This window comes from Branchiostoma lanceolatum, chromosome 16, assembly GCF_035083965.1.
Source record: "Branchiostoma lanceolatum isolate klBraLanc5 chromosome 16, klBraLanc5.hap2, whole genome shotgun sequence".
Lineage (NCBI taxonomy): Eukaryota > Metazoa > Chordata > Leptocardii > Amphioxiformes > Branchiostomatidae > Branchiostoma > Branchiostoma lanceolatum.
In genome coordinates this window covers 2,501-21,265 of record NC_089737.1, presented here as the reverse complement: position 1 = coordinate 21,265, position 18,765 = coordinate 2,501, and the positions used below count along the sequence as shown (strand labels likewise).

At 42.2% G+C, this 18,765-nt stretch overlaps 1 long non-coding RNA gene across 1 annotated transcript in view; it reads left to right on the top strand.

The window, feature by feature from the left end:
• The window catches only part of LOC136421724 (uncharacterized), a 96,435-nt gene extending 79,069 nt beyond the window's left edge, over positions 1-17,366 (top strand). The window contains exon 2 of the long non-coding RNA XR_010753493.1: positions 17,227-17,366. This is a non-coding gene — a long non-coding RNA (uncharacterized lncRNA). The remainder of the gene's footprint in view (positions 1-17,226) is intronic.
• Positions 17,367-18,765: the final 1,399 nt, after the last annotated feature.

The following is an 18,765-nucleotide window of genomic DNA, read 5'->3' as shown; positions in this document are numbered from 1 at the left end:
TTAGGGTTAACTTTTAAAGTCTCATGACTCGATAACAAAGCACGATACTTGAAATCTGTCTGCAGTTTCAAACTCCTGGCCAAAAGACCTTTTGAATGAGTCCAAGTTTGGCCCGTTTGAAGAATGGTTAGGGTTAAGGTTAGGGTTAGGATTAAGACCTAGGGCTATGGTTACACGATGAGGTCGGTTAAGTCAGTTTGGGTTGTCTTTTGGTGAAAGGTTTAACTGACATAACATTGTGGCCTGCCGTAGATACATGGCCACCGGCTGTAATGCTTAGTTTGTTTGTTTCTTCAGGCCAGTACCTACCGTCTGATACAAAAACTTTATCGCTTGGGTGGATTTAACCCGGAAAGCACCCTTTCACAGTTAGGGTTAGGGTTAGGAATAAGACCTAGGGTTAGGGTTAGGGTTAACTTTTACAGTCTCATGACTCGATAACAAAGCACGATACTTGAAATCTGTCTGCAGTTTCAAACTCCTGGCCAAAAGACCTTTTGAATGAGTCCAAGTTTGGCCCGTTTGAAGAATGGTTAGGGTTAGGGTTAGGAATAAGACCTAGGGTTAGGGTTAGGGTTAACTTTTACAGTCTCATGACTCGATAACAAAGCACGATACTTGAAATCTGTCTGCAGTTTCAAACTCCTGGCCAAAAGACCTTTTGAATGAGTCCAAGTTTGGCCCGTTTGAAGAATGGTTAGGGTTAAGGTTAGGGTTAGGATTAAGACCTAGGGCTATGGTTACACGATGAGGTCGGTTAAGTCAGTTTGGGTTGTCTTTTGGTGAAAGGTTTAACTGACATAACATTGTGGCCTGCCGTAGATACATGGCCACCGGCTGTAATGCTTAGTTTGTTTGTTTCTTCAGGCCAGTACCTACCGTCTGATACAAAAACTTTATCGCTTGGGTGGATTTAACCCGGAAAGCACCCTTTCACAGTTAGGGTTAGGGTTAGGAATAAGACCTAGGGTTAGGGTTAGGGTTAACTTTTACAGTCTCATGACTCGATAACAAAGCACGATACTTGAAATCTGTCTGCAGTTTCAAACTCCTGGCCAAAAGACCTTTTGAATGAGTCCAAGTTTGGCCCGTTTGAAGAATGGTTAGGGTTAGGGTTAGGAATAAGACCTAGGGTTAGGGTTAACTTTTAAAGTCTCATGACTCGATAACAAAGCACGATACTTGAAATCTGTCTGCAGTTTCAAACTCCTGGCCAAAAGACCTTTTGAATGAGTCCAAGTTTGGCCCGTTTGAAGAATGGTTAGGGTTAAGGTTAGGGTTAGGATTAAGACCTAGGGCTATGGTTACACGATGAGGTCGGTTAAGTCAGTTTGGGTTGTCTTTTGGTGAAAGGTTTAACTGACATAACATTGTGGCCTGCCGTAGATACATGGCCACCGGCTGTAATGCTTAGTTTGTTTGTTTCTTCAGGCCAGTACCTACCGTCTGATACAAAAACTTTATCGCTTGGGTGGATTTAACCCGGAAAGCACCCTTTCACAGTTAGGGTTAGGGTTAGGAATAAGACCTAGGGTTAGGGTTAGGGTTAACTTTTACAGTCTCATGACTCGATAACAAAGCACGATACTTGAAATCTGTCTGCAGTTTCAAACTCCTGGCCAAAAGACCTTTTGAATGAGTCCAAGTTTGGCCCGTTTGAAGAATGGTTAGGGTTAGGGTTAGGAATAAGACCTAGGGTTAGGGTTAGGGTTAACTTTTAAAGTCTCATGACTCGATAACAAAGCACGATACTTGAAATCTGTCTGCAGTTTCAAACTCCTGGCCAAAAGACCTTTTGAATGAGTCCAAGTTTGGCCCGTTTGAAGAATGGTTAGGGTTAAGGTTAGGGTTAGGATTAAGACCTAGGGCTATGGTTACACGATGAGGTCGGTTAAGTCAGTTTGGGTTGTCTTTTGGTGAAAGGTTTAACTGACATAACATTGTGGCCTGCCGTAGATACATGGCCACCGGCTGTAATGCTTAGTTTGTTTGTTTCTTCAGGCCAGTACCTACCGTCTGATACAAAAACTTTATCGCTTGGGTGGATTTAACCCGGAAAGCACCCTTTCACAGTTAGGGTTAGGGTTAGGAATAAGACCTAGGGTTAGGGTTAGGGTTAACTTTTACAGTCTCATGACTCGATAACAAAGCACGATACTTGAAATCTGTCTGCAGTTTCAAACTCCTGGCCAAAAGACCTTTTGAATGAGTCCAAGTTTGGCCCGTTTGAAGAATGGTTAGGGTTAGGGTTAGGAATAAGACCTAGGGTTAGGGTTAGGGTTAACTTTTAAAGTCTCATGACTCGATAACAAAGCACGATACTTGAAATCTGTCTGCAGTTTCAAACTCCTGGCCAAAAGACCTTTTGAATGAGTCCAAGTTTGGCCCGTTTGAAGAATGGTTAGGGTTAAGGTTAGGGTTAGGATTAAGACCTAGGGCTATGGTTACACGATGAGGTCGGTTAAGTCAGTTTGGGTTGTCTTTTGGTGAAAGGTTTAACTGACATAACATTGTGGCCTGCCGTAGATACATGGCCACCGGCTGTAATGCTTAGTTTGTTTGTTTCTTCAGGCCAGTACCTACCGTCTGATACAAAAACTTTATCGCTTGGGTGGATTTAACCCGGAAAGCACCCTTTCACAGTTAGGGTTAGGGTTAGGAATAAGACCTAGGGTTAGGGTTAGGGTTAACTTTTACAGTCTCATGACTCGATAACAAAGCACGATACTTGAAATCTGTCTGCAGTTTCAAACTCCTGGCCAAAAGACCTTTTGAATGAGTCCAAGTTTGGCCCGTTTGAAGAATGGTTAGGGTTAGGGTTAGGAATAAGACCTAGGGTTAGGGTTAGGGTTAACTTTTAAAGTCTCATGACTCGATAACAAAGCACGATACTTGAAATCTGTCTGCAGTTTCAAACTCCTGGCCAAAAGACCTTTTGAATGAGTCCAAGTTTGGCCCGTTTGAAGAATGGTTAGGGTTAGGGTTAGGAATAAGACCTAGGGTTAGGGTTAGGGTTAACTTTTACAGTCTCATGACTCGATAACAAAGCACGATACTTGAAATCTGTCTGCAGTTTCAAACTCCTGGCCAAAAGACCTTTTGAATGAGTCCAAGTTTGGCCCGTTTGAAGAATGGTTAGGGTTAAGGTTAGGGTTAGGATTAAGACCTAGGGCTATGGTTACACGATGAGGTCGGTTAAGTCAGTTTGGGTTGTCTTTTGGTGAAAGGTTTAACTGACATAACATTGTGGCCTGCCGTAGATACATGGCCACCGGCTGTAATGCTTAGTTTGTTTGTTTCTTCAGGCCAGTACCTACCGTCTGATACAAAAACTTTATCGCTTGGGTGGATTTAACCCGGAAAGCACCCTTTCACAGTTAGGGTTAGGGTTAGGAATAAGACCTAGGGTTAGGGTTAGGGTTAACTTTTACAGTCTCATGACTCGATAACAAAGCACGATACTTGAAATCTGTCTGCAGTTTCAAACTCCTGGCCAAAAGACCTTTTGAATGAGTCCAAGTTTGGCCCGTTTGAAGAATGGTTAGGGTTAGGGTTAGGAATAAGACCTAGGGTTAGGGTTAGGGTTAACTTTTAAAGTCTCATGACTCGATAACAAAGCACGATACTTGAAATCTGTCTGCAGTTTCAAACTCCTGGCCAAAAGACCTTTTGAATGAGTCCAAGTTTGGCCCGTTTGAAGAATGGTTAGGGTTAGGGTTAGGAATAAGACCTAGGGTTAGGGTTAGGGTTAACTTTTACAGTCTCATGACTCGATAACAAAGCACGATACTTGAAATCTGTCTGCAGTTTCAAACTCCTGGCCAAAAGACCTTTTGAATGAGTCCAAGTTTGGCCCGTTTGAAGAATGGTTAGGGTTAAGGTTAGGGTTAGGATTAAGACCTAGGGCTATGGTTACACGATGAGGTCGGTTAAGTCAGTTTGGGTTGTCTTTTGGTGAAAGGTTTAACTGACATAACATTGTGGCCTGCCGTAGATACATGGCCACCGGCTGTAATGCTTAGTTTGTTTGTTTCTTCAGGCCAGTACCTACCGTCTGATACAAAAACTTTATCGCTTGGGTGGATTTAACCCGGAAAGCACCCTTTCACAGTTAGGGTTAGGGTTAGGAATAAGACCTAGGGTTAGGGTTAGGGTTAACTTTTACAGTCTCATGACTCGATAACAAAGCACGATACTTGAAATCTGTCTGCAGTTTCAAACTCCTGGCCAAAAGACCTTTTGAATGAGTCCAAGTTTGGCCCGTTTGAAGAATGGTTAGGGTTAGGGTTAGGAATAAGACCTAGGGTTAGGGTTAGGGTTAACTTTTAAAGTCTCATGACTCGATAACAAAGCACGATACTTGAAATCTGTCTGCAGTTTCAAACTCCTGGCCAAAAGACCTTTTGAATGAGTCCAAGTTTGGCCCGTTTGAAGAATGGTTAGGGTTAGGGTTAGGAATAAGACCTAGGGTTAGGGTTAGGGTTAACTTTTACAGTCTCATGACTCGATAACAAAGCACGATACTTGAAATCTGTCTGCAGTTTCAAACTCCTGGCCAAAAGACCTTTTGAATGAGTCCAAGTTTGGCCCGTTTGAAGAATGGTTAGGGTTAAGGTTAGGGTTAGGATTAAGACCTAGGGCTATGGTTACACGATGAGGTCGGTTAAGTCAGTTTGGGTTGTCTTTTGGTGAAAGGTTTAACTGACATAACATTGTGGCCTGCCGTAGATACATGGCCACCGGCTGTAATGCTTAGTTTGTTTGTTTCTTCAGGCCAGTACCTACCGTCTGATACAAAAACTTTATCGCTTGGGTGGATTTAACCCGGAAAGCACCCTTTCACAGTTAGGGTTAGGGTTAGGAATAAGACCTAGGGTTAGGGTTAGGGTTAACTTTTACAGTCTCATGACTCGATAACAAAGCACGATACTTGAAATCTGTCTGCAGTTTCAAACTCCTGGCCAAAAGACCTTTTGAATGAGTCCAAGTTTGGCCCGTTTGAAGAATGGTTAGGGTTAGGGTTAGGAATAAGACCTAGGGTTAGGGTTAGGGTTAACTTTTAAAGTCTCATGACTCGATAACAAAGCACGATACTTGAAATCTGTCTGCAGTTTCAAACTCCTGGCCAAAAGACCTTTTGAATGAGTCCAAGTTTGGCCCGTTTGAAGAATGGTTAGGGTTAGGGTTAGGAATAAGACCTAGGGTTAGGGTTAGGGTTAACTTTTACAGTCTCATGACTCGATAACAAAGCACGATACTTGAAATCTGTCTGCAGTTTCAAACTCCTGGCCAAAAGACCTTTTGAATGAGTCCAAGTTTGGCCCGTTTGAAGAATGGTTAGGGTTAAGGTTAGGGTTAGGATTAAGACCTAGGGCTATGGTTACACGATGAGGTCGGTTAAGTCAGTTTGGGTTAGGGTTAGGGTTAGGGTTAGGGTTAGGGTTAGGGTTAGGGTTAGGGTTACACGATGAGGTCGGTTAAGTCAGTTTGGGTTGTCTTTTGGTGAAAGGTTTAACTGACATAACATTGTGGCCTGCCGTAGATACATGGCCACCGGCTGTAATGCTTAGTTTGTTTGTTTCTTCAGGCCAGTACCTACCGTCTGATACAAAAACTTTATCGCTTGGGTGGATTTAACCCGGAAAGCACCCTTTCACAGTTAGGGTTAGGGTTAGGAATAAGACCTAGGGTTAGGGTTAGGGTTAACTTTTACAGTCTCATGACTCGATAACAAAGCACGATACTTGAAATCTGTCTGCAGTTTCAAACTCCTGGCCAAAAGACCTTTTGAATGAGTCCAAGTTTGGCCCGTTTGAAGAATGGTTAGGGTTAGGGTTAGGAATAAGACCTAGGGTTAGGGTTAGGGTTAACTTTTAAAGTCTCATGACTCGATAACAAAGCACGATACTTGAAATCTGTCTGCAGTTTCAAACTCCTGGCCAAAAGACCTTTTGAATGAGTCCAAGTTTGGCCCGTTTGAAGAATGGTTAGGGTTAGGGTTAGGAATAAGACCTAGGGTTAGGGTTAGGGTTAACTTTTACAGTCTCATGACTCGATAACAAAGCACGATACTTGAAATCTGTCTGCAGTTTCAAACTCCTGGCCAAAAGACCTTTTGAATGAGTCCAAGTTTGGCCCGTTTGAAGAATGGTTAGGGTTAAGGTTAGGGTTAGGATTAAGACCTAGGGCTATGGTTACACGATGAGGTCGGTTAAGTCAGTTTGGGTTGTCTTTTGGTGAAAGGTTTAACTGACATAACATTGTGGCCTGCCGTAGATACATGGCCACCGGCTGTAATGCTTAGTTTGTTTGTTTCTTCAGGCCAGTACCTACCGTCTGATACAAAAACTTTATCGCTTGGGTGGATTTAACCCGGAAAGCACCCTTTCACAGTTAGGGTTAGGGTTAGGAATAAGACCTAGGGTTAGGGTTAGGGTTAACTTTTACAGTCTCATGACTCGATAACAAAGCACGATACTTGAAATCTGTCTGCAGTTTCAAACTCCTGGCCAAAAGACCTTTTGAATGAGTCCAAGTTTGGCCCGTTTGAAGAATGGTTAGGGTTAGGGTTAGGAATAAGACCTAGGGTTAGGGTTAGGGTTAACTTTTAAAGTCTCATGACTCGATAACAAAGCACGATACTTGAAATCTGTCTGCAGTTTCAAACTCCTGGCCAAAAGACCTTTTGAATGAGTCCAAGTTTGGCCCGTTTGAAGAATGGTTAGGGTTAGGGTTAGGAATAAGACCTAGGGTTAGGGTTAGGGTTAACTTTTACAGTCTCATGACTCGATAACAAAGCACGATACTTGAAATCTGTCTGCAGTTTCAAACTCCTGGCCAAAAGACCTTTTGAATGAGTCCAAGTTTGGCCCGTTTGAAGAATGGTTAGGGTTAAGGTTAGGGTTAGGATTAAGACCTAGGGCTATGGTTACACGATGAGGTCGGTTAAGTCAGTTTGGGTTAGGGTTAGGGTTAGGGTTAGGGTTAGGGTTAGGGTTAGGGTTAGGGTTACACGATGAGGTCGGTTAAGTCAGTTTGGGTTGTCTTTTGGTGAAAGGTTTAACTGACATAACATTGTGGCCTGCCGTAGATACATGGCCACCGGCTGTAATGCTTAGTTTGTTTGTTTCTTCAGGCCAGTACCTACCGTCTGATACAAAAACTTTATCGCTTGGGTGGATTTAACCCGGAAAGCACCCTTTCACAGTTAGGGTTAGGGTTAGGAATAAGACCTAGGGTTAGGGTTAGGGTTAACTTTTACAGTCTCATGACTCGATAACAAAGCACGATACTTGAAATCTGTCTGCAGTTTCAAACTCCTGGCCAAAAGACCTTTTGAATGAGTCCAAGTTTGGCCCGTTTGAAGAATGGTTAGGGTTAGGGTTAGGAATAAGACCTAGGGTTAGGGTTAGGGTTAACTTTTAAAGTCTCATGACTCGATAACAAAGCACGATACTTGAAATCTGTCTGCAGTTTCAAACTCCTGGCCAAAAGACCTTTTGAATGAGTCCAAGTTTGGCCCGTTTGAAGAATGGTTAGGGTTAGGGTTAGGAATAAGACCTAGGGTTAGGGTTAGGGTTAACTTTTACAGTCTCATGACTCGATAACAAAGCACGATACTTGAAATCTGTCTGCAGTTTCAAACTCCTGGCCAAAAGACCTTTTGAATGAGTCCAAGTTTGGCCCGTTTGAAGAATGGTTAGGGTTAAGGTTAGGGTTAGGATTAAGACCTAGGGCTATGGTTACACGATGAGGTCGGTTAAGTCAGTTTGGGTTGTCTTTTGGTGAAAGGTTTAACTGACATAACATTGTGGCCTGCCGTAGATACATGGCCACCGGCTGTAATGCTTAGTTTGTTTGTTTCTTCAGGCCAGTACCTACCGTCTGATACAAAAACTTTATCGCTTGGGTGGATTTAACCCGGAAAGCACCCTTTCACAGTTAGGGTTAGGGTTAGGAATAAGACCTAGGGTTAGGGTTAGGGTTAACTTTTACAGTCTCATGACTCGATAACAAAGCACGATACTTGAAATCTGTCTGCAGTTTCAAACTCCTGGCCAAAAGACCTTTTGAATGAGTCCAAGTTTGGCCCGTTTGAAGAATGGTTAGGGTTAGGGTTAGGAATAAGACCTAGGGTTAGGGTTAGGGTTAACTTTTAAAGTCTCATGACTCGATAACAAAGCACGATACTTGAAATCTGTCTGCAGTTTCAAACTCCTGGCCAAAAGACCTTTTGAATGAGTCCAAGTTTGGCCCGTTTGAAGAATGGTTAGGGTTAGGGTTAGGAATAAGACCTAGGGTTAGGGTTAGGGTTAACTTTTACAGTCTCATGACTCGATAACAAAGCACGATACTTGAAATCTGTCTGCAGTTTCAAACTCCTGGCCAAAAGACCTTTTGAATGAGTCCAAGTTTGGCCCGTTTGAAGAATGGTTAGGGTTAAGGTTAGGGTTAGGATTAAGACCTAGGGCTATGGTTACACGATGAGGTCGGTTAAGTCAGTTTGGGTTAGGGTTAGGGTTAGGGTTAGGGTTACACGATGAGGTCGGTTAAGTCAGTTTGGGTTGTCTTTTGGTGAAAGGTTTAACTGACATAACATTGTGGCCTGCCGTAGATACATGGCCACCGGCTGTAATGCTTAGTTTGTTTGTTTCTTCAGGCCAGTACCTACCGTCTGATACAAAAACTTTATCGCTTGGGTGGATTTAACCCGGAAAGCACCCTTTCACAGTTAGGGTTAGGGTTAGGAATAAGACCTAGGGTTAGGGTTAGGGTTAACTTTTACAGTCTCATGACTCGATAACAAAGCACGATACTTGAAATCTGTCTGCAGTTTCAAACTCCTGGCCAAAAGACCTTTTGAATGAGTCCAAGTTTGGCCCGTTTGAAGAATGGTTAGGGTTAGGGTTAGGAATAAGACCTAGGGTTAGGGTTAGGGTTAACTTTTAAAGTCTCATGACTCGATAACAAAGCACGATACTTGAAATCTGTCTGCAGTTTCAAACTCCTGGCCAAAAGACCTTTTGAATGAGTCCAAGTTTGGCCCGTTTGAAGAATGGTTAGGGTTAGGGTTAGGAATAAGACCTAGGGTTAGGGTTAGGGTTAACTTTTACAGTCTCATGACTCGATAACAAAGCACGATACTTGAAATCTGTCTGCAGTTTCAAACTCCTGGCCAAAAGACCTTTTGAATGAGTCCAAGTTTGGCCCGTTTGAAGAATGGTTAGGGTTAAGGTTAGGGTTAGGATTAAGACCTAGGGCTATGGTTACACGATGAGGTCGGTTAAGTCAGTTTGGGTTGTCTTTTGGTGAAAGGTTTAACTGACATAACATTGTGGCCTGCCGTAGATACATGGCCACCGGCTGTAATGCTTAGTTTGTTTGTTTCTTCAGGCCAGTACCTACCGTCTGATACAAAAACTTTATCGCTTGGGTGGATTTAACCCGGAAAGCACCCTTTCACAGTTAGGGTTAGGGTTAGGAATAAGACCTAGGGTTAGGGTTAGGGTTAACTTTTACAGTCTCATGACTCGATAACAAAGCACGATACTTGAAATCTGTCTGCAGTTTCAAACTCCTGGCCAAAAGACCTTTTGAATGAGTCCAAGTTTGGCCCGTTTGAAGAATGGTTAGGGTTAGGGTTAGGAATAAGACCTAGGGTTAGGGTTAGGGTTAACTTTTAAAGTCTCATGACTCGATAACAAAGCACGATACTTGAAATCTGTCTGCAGTTTCAAACTCCTGGCCAAAAGACCTTTTGAATGAGTCCAAGTTTGGCCCGTTTGAAGAATGGTTAGGGTTAGGGTTAGGAATAAGACCTAGGGTTAGGGTTAGGGTTAACTTTTACAGTCTCATGACTCGATAACAAAGCACGATACTTGAAATCTGTCTGCAGTTTCAAACTCCTGGCCAAAAGACCTTTTGAATGAGTCCAAGTTTGGCCCGTTTGAAGAATGGTTAGGGTTAAGGTTAGGGTTAGGATTAAGACCTAGGGCTATGGTTACACGATGAGGTCGGTTAAGTCAGTTTGGGTTGTCTTTTGGTGAAAGGTTTAACTGACATAACATTGTGGCCTGCCGTAGATACATGGCCACCGGCTGTAATGCTTAGTTTGTTTGTTTCTTCAGGCCAGTACCTACCGTCTGATACAAAAACTTTATCGCTTGGGTGGATTTAACCCGGAAAGCACCCTTTCACAGTTAGGGTTAGGGTTAGGAATAAGACCTAGGGTTAGGGTTAGGGTTAACTTTTACAGTCTCATGACTCGATAACAAAGCACGATACTTGAAATCTGTCTGCAGTTTCAAACTCCTGGCCAAAAGACCTTTTGAATGAGTCCAAGTTTGGCCCGTTTGAAGAATGGTTAGGGTTAGGGTTAGGAATAAGACCTAGGGTTAGGGTTAGGGTTAACTTTTAAAGTCTCATGACTCGATAACAAAGCACGATACTTGAAATCTGTCTGCAGTTTCAAACTCCTGGCCAAAAGACCTTTTGAATGAGTCCAAGTTTGGCCCGTTTGAAGAATGGTTAGGGTTAGGGTTAGGAATAAGACCTAGGGTTAGGGTTAGGGTTAACTTTTACAGTCTCATGACTCGATAACAAAGCACGATACTTGAAATCTGTCTGCAGTTTCAAACTCCTGGCCAAAAGACCTTTTGAATGAGTCCAAGTTTGGCCCGTTTGAAGAATGGTTAGGGTTAAGGTTAGGGTTAGGATTAAGACCTAGGGCTATGGTTACACGATGAGGTCGGTTAAGTCAGTTTGGGTTGTCTTTTGGTGAAAGGTTTAACTGACATAACATTGTGGCCTGCCGTAGATACATGGCCACCGGCTGTAATGCTTAGTTTGTTTGTTTCTTCAGGCCAGTACCTACCGTCTGATACAAAAACTTTATCGCTTGGGTGGATTTAACCCGGAAAGCACCCTTTCACAGTTAGGGTTAGGGTTAGGAATAAGACCTAGGGTTAGGGTTAGGGTTAACTTTTACAGTCTCATGACTCGATAACAAAGCACGATACTTGAAATCTGTCTGCAGTTTCAAACTCCTGGCCAAAAGACCTTTTGAATGAGTCCAAGTTTGGCCCGTTTGAAGAATGGTTAGGGTTAGGGTTAGGAATAAGACCTAGGGTTAGGGTTAGGGTTAACTTTTAAAGTCTCATGACTCGATAACAAAGCACGATACTTGAAATCTGTCTGCAGTTTCAAACTCCTGGCCAAAAGACCTTTTGAATGAGTCCAAGTTTGGCCCGTTTGAAGAATGGTTAGGGTTAGGGTTAGGAATAAGACCTAGGGTTAGGGTTAGGGTTAACTTTTACAGTCTCATGACTCGATAACAAAGCACGATACTTGAAATCTGTCTGCAGTTTCAAACTCCTGGCCAAAAGACCTTTTGAATGAGTCCAAGTTTGGCCCGTTTGAAGAATGGTTAGGGTTAAGGTTAGGGTTAGGATTAAGACCTAGGGCTATGGTTACACGATGAGGTCGGTTAAGTCAGTTTGGGTTGTCTTTTGGTGAAAGGTTTAACTGACATAACATTGTGGCCTGCCGTAGATACATGGCCACCGGCTGTAATGCTTAGTTTGTTTGTTTCTTCAGGCCAGTACCTACCGTCTGATACAAAAACTTTATCGCTTGGGTGGATTTAACCCGGAAAGCACCCTTTCACAGTTAGGGTTAGGGTTAGGAATAAGACCTAGGGTTAGGGTTAGGGTTAACTTTTACAGTCTCATGACTCGATAACAAAGCACGATACTTGAAATCTGTCTGCAGTTTCAAACTCCTGGCCAAAAGACCTTTTGAATGAGTCCAAGTTTGGCCCGTTTGAAGAATGGTTAGGGTTAGGGTTAGGAATAAGACCTAGGGTTAGGGTTAGGGTTAACTTTTAAAGTCTCATGACTCGATAACAAAGCACGATACTTGAAATCTGTCTGCAGTTTCAAACTCCTGGCCAAAAGACCTTTTGAATGAGTCCAAGTTTGGCCCGTTTGAAGAATGGTTAGGGTTAGGGTTAGGAATAAGACCTAGGGTTAGGGTTAGGGTTAACTTTTACAGTCTCATGACTCGATAACAAAGCACGATACTTGAAATCTGTCTGCAGTTTCAAACTCCTGGCCAAAAGACCTTTTGAATGAGTCCAAGTTTGGCCCGTTTGAAGAATGGTTAGGGTTAAGGTTAGGGTTAGGATTAAGACCTAGGGCTATGGTTACACGATGAGGTCGGTTAAGTCAGTTTGGGTTGTCTTTTGGTGAAAGGTTTAACTGACATAACATTGTGGCCTGCCGTAGATACATGGCCACCGGCTGTAATGCTTAGTTTGTTTGTTTCTTCAGGCCAGTACCTACCGTCTGATACAAAAACTTTATCGCTTGGGTGGATTTAACCCGGAAAGCACCCTTTCACAGTTAGGGTTAGGGTTAGGAATAAGACCTAGGGTTAGGGTTAGGGTTAACTTTTACAGTCTCATGACTCGATAACAAAGCACGATACTTGAAATCTGTCTGCAGTTTCAAACTCCTGGCCAAAAGACCTTTTGAATGAGTCCAAGTTTGGCCCGTTTGAAGAATGGTTAGGGTTAGGGTTAGGAATAAGACCTAGGGTTAGGGTTAGGGTTAACTTTTAAAGTCTCATGACTCGATAACAAAGCACGATACTTGAAATCTGTCTGCAGTTTCAAACTCCTGGCCAAAAGACCTTTTGAATGAGTCCAAGTTTGGCCCGTTTGAAGAATGGTTAGGGTTAGGGTTAGGAATAAGACCTAGGGTTAGGGTTAGGGTTAACTTTTACAGTCTCATGACTCGATAACAAAGCACGATACTTGAAATCTGTCTGCAGTTTCAAACTCCTGGCCAAAAGACCTTTTGAATGAGTCCAAGTTTGGCCCGTTTGAAGAATGGTTAGGGTTAAGGTTAGGGTTAGGATTAAGACCTAGGGCTATGGTTACACGATGAGGTCGGTTAAGTCAGTTTGGGTTGTCTTTTGGTGAAAGGTTTAACTGACATAACATTGTGGCCTGCCGTAGATACATGGCCACCGGCTGTAATGCTTAGTTTGTTTGTTTCTTCAGGCCAGTACCTACCGTCTGATACAAAAACTTTATCGCTTGGGTGGATTTAACCCGGAAAGCACCCTTTCACAGTTAGGGTTAGGGTTAGGAATAAGACCTAGGGTTAGGGTTAGGGTTAACTTTTACAGTCTCATGACTCGATAACAAAGCACGATACTTGAAATCTGTCTGCAGTTTCAAACTCCTGGCCAAAAGACCTTTTGAATGAGTCCAAGTTTGGCCCGTTTGAAGAATGGTTAGGGTTAGGGTTAGGAATAAGACCTAGGGTTAGGGTTAGGGTTAACTTTTAAAGTCTCATGACTCGATAACAAAGCACGATACTTGAAATCTGTCTGCAGTTTCAAACTCCTGGCCAAAAGACCTTTTGAATGAGTCCAAGTTTGGCCCGTTTGAAGAATGGTTAGGGTTAGGGTTAGGAATAAGACCTAGGGTTAGGGTTAGGGTTAACTTTTACAGTCTCATGACTCGATAACAAAGCACGATACTTGAAATCTGTCTGCAGTTTCAAACTCCTGGCCAAAAGACCTTTTGAATGAGTTAGGGTTAGGGTTAGGGTTAGGGTTAGGGTTAGGGTTAGGGTTAGGGTTAGGGTTAGGGTTAGGGTTAGGGTTAGGGTTAGGGTTAGGGTTAGGGTTAGGGTTAGGGTTAGGGTTAGGGTTAGGGTTAGGGTTAGGGTTAGGGTTAGGGTTAGGGTTAGGGTTAGGGTTAGGGTTAGGGTTAGGGTTAGGGTTCACTGCGCGAAAGGGGGTCATTTCCGGGCGTTTCAATACTATGAAAATTCCCGAAATCATCACGTTTCCGACAATATCAAGAAAATTCCTGATATAGATATGCTATGTATACGGAGAAATATCTATGATTGGAAACGGGAACAAAATTGCACTCGGCGTATCCAGTCCGGGATATGCAACGTTTTATTTCCTGAATATTTTCCGAAAATACCGAGTTTCCGGTAGCACATACGAATTTTTTCTGCTACGCACAGCCTGTATATACGGATAAATTTCTATGATTGGAAACGGGAACAAAATTGCACTCGGCGTATCCACCCCGGGATATGCAACGTTTTATTTCCTGAATATTTTCCGAAAATACCGAGTTTCCGGTAGCACATACGGATTTTTTCTGCTACGGACAGCCTGTATATACGGATAAATTTCTATGATTGGAAACGGGAACAAAATTGCACTCGGCGTATCCAGTCCGGGATATGCAACGTTTTATTTCCTGAACATTTTCCGAAAATACCGAGTTTCCGGTAGCACATACGGATTTTTTCTGCTACGGACAGCCTGTATGTACGGATAAATTTTTATGATTGGAAACGGGAACAAATTTGCACTCGGCGTATCCGAATTCGGATATTCAACACTTTAGTTTCCGAATATTACCCTACTATTCCGAGTTTTCCGCAACGTATACGGAGTTGTTTTACGACGGACAGCCAGTGTGTACGGATAAATATCTATGATTGGAAACGGGAACAAATTTCCACTCGGCGTATCCGGACTCAGATATGCTACAGTTTAGTTTCCGAATATTACCCTGAAATGCGGCACGTCTGTAACACCGAACATGCTACATTTCAGGCAGTTCTGCGTCCGCAATGTAACCAGGAGGCATTTGGAGTTATTGCGCTCCTGAAATCATATATGAATAGAACATATATACATGACAAAGAAAAGAACAGTAACAAGAATACTTCAATGACAAACTCTGTAATTGTTTAACTACTATATACAACATTTCTGGACTGTTTCATGGTTCAAGTTGGGCACATAAATTTTGGTATCGGCAGATATTCAACAGCAGAAATAGATCTATAACTTACTGCACAGAAAAACACCTCTTGAACATTCTTGATTGCTCAATACATGTACACAACATTGCTGTTATAAGACCTGGGAATCAAGGTAAAAGTTAAGAATATATACAAGTAAGGTCAATACACAAATAAATGATATAATACATACATGTACGTACATATGAGGTCAATATTCTGAATGAGTTCAAATTGAAAAGGAATCATACCAATCTCTTACTCCGTAGATTCAATGAATATAGAATGTACGCAAAGCATCTTATAACAATTATAGCTTCTTCTGTAACTTTTATAATTACATCAGAGTATGAATCATACAAATCTGTAAAGGGATGTATACGTAGTATATATATGAACATTTACAATGTGTTTTCGTATCATTCTACTCGTTCTGGGTGTTTTACGGCACACCCGCAACAGCAGTACGGTACGGAATTGTTAACTTCATTAGGCACCAGGTCTAACATGATATCCGTTACACGTAAAGGAAGGTTCTCACACAAATGGTACTGATTCTCAAACATACCGGTGTAACTAACAGACATATCTATATTCCAAATTGGGGGTGCGGAAGTCACACAGGTTGATTCGCTGCACAGGTGTTGCTGCACTGGAACTGTCTTTATAAACCCCGATATACTCAGCGGACGATGCTGAAAAATAATCGCGACTAGAATAAGTCAAATGTAGAGACGGAGCTAGATCTACTACCTGAAATAAGCACCCTCCTTCAAAAAAAATCACACAGTGAAGGGTATCAAATCAAATAACTATAGCAAAAGGTAAAGTGAACAAAGTCAGGCCAAGAAAAAGATGTAAAAAGGAGTGTTTCAACCCTCCCAAAACCTGCTAACTCTAACTTTTTCTTTTGGTCGACTGCTAGTGAAACACAAAATCGATAAACTTTGCGATCAATTGAGTAAAGAAACACTGAAACAACAAGGGACATATGGATAAAACACAAGTACAACGGAATTATTTATGGACAGTACGCATGCATTGCTGGAGTATTTCAACCTCAGAGAATCCGTTAAACTTTGAATATGAAAAAAAGGTGTTCCGTGATAGGAACGCCTACCCATGGATTTCGGAATACCATCAGAAAAAATGTAATATTAACGGACAACAAATATTCTAAGATAATTTTTCGGGTAAGCAAATGATGTGTCGAAATATTTCAGAAAATGCTGTGTCGAAATTCCTGTTTGGAAACGGTCCAGATACGCGACATGTGTAACTTTCAGATTTGCCTGAAAATCTACCCTTCCCGTACAGTGAACGAATATGTTACATATACGGCATACTGGTATTTCCGGATATGAGGGCAAGTAGAGAGAACCACATAAATAAACTTCGTATACGTAAAGGTACATGACACGTATACGGAAGAATCAGGTGTACTGCATTTGCCTAGGGCTGAGTATCAGTATATTCGGAATATTCTAATCATTTTGTCAGGTACTTTTCTGTATTCACGTTACAGCATGGATTTCTGTTGTATTTCAACCCCTGATATCTCAGTACACAGAAAGAAACACGTATTCGGAGTAAAGAAATGACCATATATAGTATCCGGGAAAATTATGATCACTGATATTTCCGTATACCTGCCTTATCACGTGGCACACATGTTTTCTGTTACGGGCAGATAGGAATTCGAAGCCTGCCTGTGGGTGGCCTGTTGTGTTGCACAAAACTTGGAGCTTAAAAACAATGTCTGTGAAACTCTCCTAGCTTCAAATTGACACAGTAGGGAGAAATAACTAATTTCTGATGTAGGTATTAGTTTAACACGTCACCAAACAGTGGATAATGGAATTCGAAGTTACCGTGTTCTCGGCTTGTCCATGCTTGTCCATCGTCTGAGGTCAATTTGCACCCTGACCCCGTCCTCGCTCCATCCACTTCGGTCCTGACTCCCGAGTTCATGCAGGTCATTTCTCGTCATCCCAGTTCAGAAAAGAAGAATCTTACGGTGTAATCCGTCAGATCATATCGAGAATATGAGGACTTGAGCTCCGGCAGATATCGAACATCGGCACACCCCGGTTTCCTCTATGGCTGAACCGTTAAATTCCGCGCTCACATTCCAGGCATGCGTGGTAGACATACACTACTATATAAACGGACCAATCAGAAATCAGGCATGCTAGGGTCCATCTGGTGGCCCGGATGTACACATACCAGAGCGTTTCTTGGCACAATGTTCAATCTTTAAGACAGGCAAGCCGGTATTAACACAAAACTGTGCTGGAAGGGTGCCGTTATATATTTCTAGGACAGGCTACATGCTTGTAGACACGTATACAAGCATTACCAATGAATTCACATCATGCAGTAGCAATATTTGAATATTGCAGGTATATGTTGTATTTCAATTTTCAAGTTTAGCATAATACACTCTTGTAATATTTTCTAAGATTTCAAAAACTACCAAAAACCCAAATTTGTATATTTGCTGATTGATTTGATTGATATGCATAGAGGCAAAAAAGCTCCTCCTAGAGGCATAAGATATTATTGTACCAACCGTATTCTGATCGTGATACGTACGAACACGTCCGGAAATCTAAGTGGCCCACAATCCACCTCTGCTATGAATTGTCATTTCCGACTTATTTCCGGACAATTGATTCTATTCAATTTCGGAGTCCGGAACGCCTTCAGAAAATATGCTACGTATACGGATTTCAGATATTTCCCGCAAACGCACATGGCACGTATTCGGAAGAATCAGGAGCACTTGCTTTGCTTTAACAAAGATAGCAACTTTTTCGGAGTCAATATATTCTCGGATATGTAGCGTGTTTTGACATAGTCATGACACAGCATGGATTGCTGAAGTATCTTAACAGATATCTCCGTATGTGTAAAGAACACGTATCCGGAGTTACAAAACGCCCATGTACAGTATCCGCAAATATCATAAGTGTTATTTTTCTGCATACGCAATCAAACAATTCCTGATTCAAAATATTTCCGTAAATGTTATGTATCGACAGAATGTCCGGAAACGCTCCTACTACTTGGTATGTCCAATAATGTGTCAAACTCATGATTTGTCCGGAAATAGACCCCTTTCGCGCTTAACACTAGATGTCTCCGTATACATGTATCCAAAGAATTCGGAAAAGTCATAATTATCCGGATTTGCCAGGAAACATTTCTTGACTCAAAATATTTCCGAATATGTGAGGGGTCGAAAAAAGGTTTGTATATTTGACATGCCCAGTGATGTGTCAAACTTTGGATTTGTCCGGAAATATTACTTAAATGGATAACAACATTTTCGGAGTCAATATATTCACGAATATCTGACCTGTCACGACAGAGTCAGAATACAACATGGATTGCCGGAGTATCGTAACAATGGATATCTCCGTATACATACAGAAACACATATCTGGAGTTACGATACGACCCTAAACAGTATCCGGAAAAATAAAATGTTGTATTTTTCCGGATTTGCTTGGAAAAATATCTTGAATCAAAATATTTCCGAATATGTTAGGTATCGATTTGAGTACTTGGAAACGGTCCGAATATGTGACATGCCCAGTGATGTGTCAATTTCGGATTTGTCCGGAAATGGACCCCTTTCGCGCAGTGGTTAGGGTTAGGGTTAGGGTTAGGGTTAGGGTTAGGGTTAGGGTTAGGGTTAGGGTTAGGGTTAGGGTTAGGGTTAGGGTTAGGGTTAGGGGTTAGGGTTAGGGTTAGGGGTTAGGGTTAGGGTTAGGGGTTAGGGTTGGGGTTAGGGTTAGGGTTAGGGGTTAGGGTTAGGGTTAGGGTTAGGGTTAGGGTTAGGGTTAGGGTTAGGGTTAGGGTTAGGGTTAGGGTTAGGGTTAGGGTTAGGGTTAGGGTTAGGGTTAGGGTTAGGGTT